The sequence below is a fragment of the Terrapene carolina genome, unplaced genomic scaffold (assembly GCF_002925995.2).
Source record: "Terrapene carolina triunguis isolate 2854851 unplaced genomic scaffold, T_m_triunguis-2.0 Scaffold141, whole genome shotgun sequence".
Classification (NCBI taxonomy): Eukaryota; Metazoa; Chordata; order Testudines; family Emydidae; genus Terrapene; species Terrapene triunguis.
In genome coordinates, this window is record NW_020664492.1 from 7,828,875 (window position 1) to 7,835,175 (window position 6,301).

General features: G+C 38.6%; 1 pseudogene; it reads right to left on the bottom strand.

The window, feature by feature from the left end:
• Positions 1-4,003: 4,003 nt before the first annotated feature.
• LOC113406811 lies at positions 4,004-6,010 on the bottom strand (annotated as a pseudogene).
• Positions 6,011-6,301: the final 291 nt, after the last annotated feature.

Sequence of the window (6,301 nt, forward strand, 5' to 3'; positions counted from 1 at the left end):
TCTGATGATGCGCTGGAGAGGTTTTAGTTGGGGGCTGAAGGTGACAGGCCATTATCCTCTGATCCCACTGAGGATTATCTAAAGAAACTACACCATCTGCTAAAAAAACTCCCTGACAAAGCACAGGAACAAATCTGTACAGACACATGCCTAGAACCCCGACCAGGGACATTCTATTTGCTACCCAAGATCCATAAACCTGGAAATCCTGGACGCCCCATCATCTCAGGCATTGGCACCCTAACATCAGGCTTGTCTGGTTATGTGGACTAACACGGCTGCTACTCTGAAAATTCATTTGATTCTGTTTCATGCTTTATTTTAAAAATTTCACGTTATAGATTTAAAACAACCATCCTGGCATCTATTGTCCACTTTAGACAGTTTAAAACTTCAACCCAGGATGGGATTTTACACAGCTTCCTTTTTGTACCTTTTCATTGCTGTTCTTTGTCAACTAGTTGGGCTGTTAAAATTGCTTAACCATCACTCTTCCTCCCCAGGGACAGTTCAGAGGATGAGGGGTGCTGTCAGTAGATCACAAGTACTAGGCAGTCTTCTCCTTTCTATTTGTATGTTACCTTCTCCGCTTCAGTTATTTCCCTCACTTATTTTTCTTTTCCCAGTTTTATTTGTTCCTTCAGATTTTTCTTTCCTTTCCTGTGGTCTCAAACCTGATACTACTGTTGTCTATAATGCGAAATGTGTACATAAGTACTACAAAGATTGGCCTTCAAAAAAGTGAAATGCAGAATAATGTAAAAATGTCTGAGACTTGTATATTGAAACAAAGATTGTGCCTGTGTTTAACTCATTAAAATGACATAATTATGCACTATTTTCAGTTGATAATGTAAAGAAAAGGGTGATATTTCAAGGCTGGAAAAAGGGGCAAACAGTTGTGCTCCACTCCTCACTGCACCCCAAAATAGTATGCCTGACTGCACAGGGAGGATTATGCCTTTGGTTTTAAGTTTATGGCTGTAGCCTATTTGGATTATGAAGTTTTTGGTTGACACAGAAGCATGTGTGGTGGTCCCCTCTTTTTTTCCTCCGCTTTACCAGAATCTGAAAGATTTTGAGAGATAGGCATGAATTTTCTGTGTGAGACTGTTGGTTAAGGCAGTTGTCCTTATTGCAGAATCAAGTTCCAAAAGATTCGTACTCACCTTTGCTTTATGCCCATCTAAAACTGTAGCATTGTCTGACAGTATCAGGACTTTTCATTCCCTAGCATGGAAGGTTTGAAGTTTTTTGTAGTGTTCTCCTGCCCTCATCTCTAGGATACTGATGGGTGGTCTGGCTTGAGAGTATTTGTGTTAGATAGGCTAGCTGAGGTGTTTAAGTGGGCACCTGACCTGATGATGATCTGATATGAAAATTCATTCTGGATCTGATAGTTCTCTGCTTTTCTTAAAAATTGTAATCTCTCTGATACAGGGTCAGGGAGTGAAGAGTTTTTAAAGGGGGTAAATTCTGGTGCAGTTTTATTGAACTCTGTTTTAGGAGTAATTATTTCTGAGACGTTGCCCAGATGAACTTTTCAGGAGAGGACATGGCAGAATTCAAATGGCCTTCTCTTTCCCACTCTTTCTCCCCCATTTCCACCTTCAGCCAAAGAGATGGACTGAATATATCAATCAGTGGGTCTTTATTAATCAGAGAAGTTAGATGGCACCAGGGCACATCCAAATAGATGAGCATCTCTTTCGTTTGATTGGTTTAATGAACTTGGAATTCCTTTTGGAGACATTTGTCAGAGCATCTTGAGGCCTTGGAATACAGCTTTTTGAGAAGAGGATGGTAGTGGTACCACGGACTTTATGTGGTTAAAATGAGGTCCTGGAACTATTTTTTTTCTTTGTATTCTTGATGAAGGATTTGACAGTTTCAGATACAAAACTCTGAGCCTTTAGAAATAGCCTTGTTTGCTTTGCCTTCTCTCTCTAAAAGTATAAACTTGAGGTGTTGCTTGCTCTGGGAATAAAAGCTGAACAAGGAAATGCCTTCCTCCCAGGCATTTCAAGCTCTTTAAATTCCCATCATAGACCAGTATGTAATCTTATTAATCACATTGCCTAAAGCCAGAACACACTTAGCACTGGCCTGAAATGAAGGATTGGATATCAGCTACTACTGCTGTAATTATATTTATATTTAAACTGCTTAAACATACTGATTAATAAAAATGTAAAGCTAAACAAATTATACAGTAAAGGAAAGACTGTTTTAAGACCACATTCTCAAATGGAAAGAAAACAGATTTATTAGGGGCATGGGCTTTATAACTGAATGGAACTCCCAGTTCACTGCTTGAAGCATATATATCCCTAATAATTTAAACTGCTATAGAATTGTCCTGAGATCAGGAAGCACAATTCATCATTCTTTTAGTGATACAGTAGGGATCTGCAGAGGCAACTTCATAAAAACAAATGCAGCTCAGATGAAGTAAGTTATTGAATCTAGATTTCATTAAGCTTGTTACTGAATTGTAATATATTGAATCCTGCCAAGCTTAGTCATTATGGATTGAAATAGAATTTTTTTTTATTTGTCTTCCAAGGACCAAGAAGGAAAGTTGAATGCTATACATGATGACTATTATAACTGTGTATTTATCCTGGCTGTACTTATAGCAAAAACTGACACGTTTTTTATAAAAATTATGGTTTCTGCCTCTGGCCAGCTTGCTACTAAATAACTCCTTCATGAATTTTTACAAATTGGTTCTTTGTTAGTCCCATGTAGTGGAGTAAATTTTTAAATGGTTTTAAACCATAAAAGTATATCTTACTCTTCTCTTAAATTCCCTTGACAAACAACTTAAAATCTTCTTTGATCTGACTTTTCCTTTAACTAAACTATGAATTTTGCACCTTCTCATAATACCATCACTCTTCCAATCTTGATGATTCAAATAAGAATTACTTGCTAAAGTTTCTTATTTAAGAGTTTAGATTTTTAAACTCTTAAGACTTTGAACCTGTTTATTGTGACTGGTGCCTTCAGTACATCCTGCAAAATAGTACCTGTGGATGGAATTTGATCTTGTGGCCTTAAATTTTGCATGCGTAAACTGAATGAACCTCCGCTGTCTGTCTTTATACTCTACTAATTAAAAAGAAGTACATGACCTGTTTCAAATGCAGTTTGAAGAAATAAAACTACTCGTATACCAAGGTGGAAAATGCAATGTAATTACCGTATATACTCGTTCATAAGCCGAATTTTTTTTAGTAAAAAAGGGAAGCATCAGAGAAGGGGGTTGGCTTATGAACGGGAGGCAAGGAGAGGCAGCAGAGTCAGAAAGGAAGAGGCAGGGCCATGCTTCTGGCCATGCTGCTCTCCTCCCAGCCTCTGAAGCAGCTGCAGCTCCAGGGTTGGCAGGCTGCGGCTGCGCTGCCCGCCCCGCCCGCCGGAGCAGGCTGCGGTCAGGCCAGAGAGACATCCTCCCCTGGCCCACCCCAGCTAAGGTGGGAAGGGAGGAGATGGGGAGAGTGTGGGGGCCCCAGGCTAGGGGTGGGGTCATGTGGGGGGTGGTCACAGGGGTTACTCCCCTGACCCCCAGCTTCTCTTCTCCCCCCCCCCCCCCCCCCAAATTCTCCACGAGTTGCTGTCCCAGCCCGTCAGGGTAAGGCTCTGGCAGGCCGGGACACTTTGTTTACTTACATCAGCGTTTCCCAAACTTTTTTGGCCATGGAACACTTTTTAGCCTATTATGGAACACTTATAATATTATTTTGTAGTTCTTTGGTTTTCAAATAAAAAACTGTTATTTATGCTCAAATATATTTTATTTTATAAAACAAAGCAAAAATACAAATTTAAAATAACTTGAACTAAAAATTTCTAACTGGAAAGCGTGTATAAAGTAGTGCAAGAGTCCAAATTAAAAACAGTGTTCTACTTAAAAAAACACCTGTTTTTATATATATACAAACACCAAAGTACATTTTTACTAGAAAAATCTATTTTTATAAACAGAAATACAAATTTTGATTTAATGAGATTGGAGTTTCTGCATTTTTCTATCATACATTCGCTTAATATTAGGAATAATGCTGGAAAGTTAAATCCTCATGTCAGGCGCAGCATCAAGTCTATTCCTATATTTGGTTTTTGTTGCAGTATAATACGAAAATCCTGTCTCTCATAAATAAGTTGTAGCAAAAGGAAGGAGCACTCGAACTGCATGTTTAGCCATATTAGGGTACTCTTCTATTAGGCTGCTCCAAAAATTTTTCAGGGGAAGATCCTTAAACTTTTGTTTCCAATCGGAGTCAGAAATTGTCAATTAGGCTTTTATAATTGTGCGCAGTAAAGCCGACTGGTTTGGCTTTAATTACAGACGGATTTCGAACCCAAGCATTATCATCAGTAGTTGTAGGAAAATATTCCAATAAAGAGGCCTGCAAGTCACGTAAGTACTGTAAAATGGTGCTGGAAACTTCTTCATAGACTGTAGAATTTATTTCAGTCAGAAATTCGTGTACTGTAGGGAAGCAGTCAAAGTTATTCTGTTCTACAGAAGATGCCCAGAATTCCGATTTCTTTTTTAATGACGAAATTTTATCCATTGTAGTAAAAATGGTTACATTCTTTCCTTGCAGCGACAGATTAATTTCATTTTAATTTTGCAAAAATATCTGCAAGATACGCAAGTCTCATTAGCCACGAGGAATTTGTCAGATGGTCATTAAATTTTCGTCCGGAATTATCTGAAGTGAAGAATACCAGTAGTTCACTATGAAGCTCAAAAAGCCTCACAAGCACTTTTCTTCTGGATAGCCACCTCACTTCCGTATGTAAAAGAAGCGTTTTGTGCTGACTACCCATTTCCTCACACAAAATTTTAAATAACCTGGATTGAAGTGGTCGAGATTTGACAAAATTGATCATTTGTACTGCTTCATAGAGCACAATTTTCAGATATGCTGGTATTTTTTTTTAACTGCAAGTGCTTGTCTGTGTAGAACACAATGGCTCTTAGTGCTTTCTGGTGCCACACTTAAGTTTCGCGTTACAGCTCCCTTCATCTTCCCGATCATTGCCCGAGCATCGTCAGTACATACATCAATACGTTTTCCCCAACTAATTTCATGCTTTCTGATAAAATTGTTGATGCAGTTGAATATTTCTTCTCCAGTCGTGTTGCTTTGCAGAGATTCACATAAGAGCAGGTCCTCTTCAATAATAATATTAAATCTGTATCGGACAAATACTAGTAGCGCAGCAAGTCCTGAAACGTCAGTGGACTCATCTAGCTGCAATGAATACTCATGGCAAATTTTCAGTCGGCAAACTAGCTCTTTTTCTATGTCATCGGCAAGATCTTTAATACGGCGTGCAACAGTATTATTTGACAACTGTACAGCATCAATTTTATTTTTTTTTTTTTACCAGACTGCTCGCTCAACATGCACATTAAAATATCTTTCGCGCAAGGCTTGATAAGCGTTTCTCCAATAGTGTGAGCTTCTCTGGCAAGCGCTATATGGTAACTTACTCGATAAGATGCCTCTGCTGCACTTTTGTTGTCTATCTTAGCATGCAATTTTAATCATTGACAGTTTACAATTTCCAAGTGAGTCACACTGCCTCTTGAAAAAAACTTTATATCTTTGTCTTTGTATTCAGCATGCTTGGTTTCCAAATGCCTACGAAGTTTAGCAGGAGCCAATGAACTGTTTGCTAGTATTTTGATGCACTGTGCATCAGGGACATCTTTATTTCCAACACACATAAAACCGAAAGACAAATAACTTTCATCATACTTTTGTTTCGGACTTTTAACACCTGCTTCTTGGTTTTTGATATACTTCGGTGGAAATTCTTTCACCTTCGATAATTCACTAGTACTAACAGATTTTTCGGCAACAAAAGACTGCGATTGTTCATCCTCACTTTGAAGTGTCACAATATTTTGCTCGTTTATTTCGGCCACAGTTGTAGTATCAGAAGAACTTGCTTTTCGTTTCAAAGTTCCTTCTTTTAGCCACAAATCCATGGTGATTAGGTTTAGTAACAATATTTAGAAATACTGATTCTTGTCAAATTTTGTTTGTCACAAATATTTACATTGTTTTGAGTGAAGCTAGTTTAGTTGTGCTTATCGCACACACGGTAAAGGCCCACAGGTTTGAATGTGTTGAGTGAATGTTATATTCAACATGGTGTGTGCATACCGCTGCAGTTCACGCAGCCTCGAGCGGAAGGGGTACAACGTCACTAACTGAAAAGTGCCCGAAAGGGGTAGATGTCAACATGCTTGTGTGTCTCGTTCTCTTTACGCCATGAT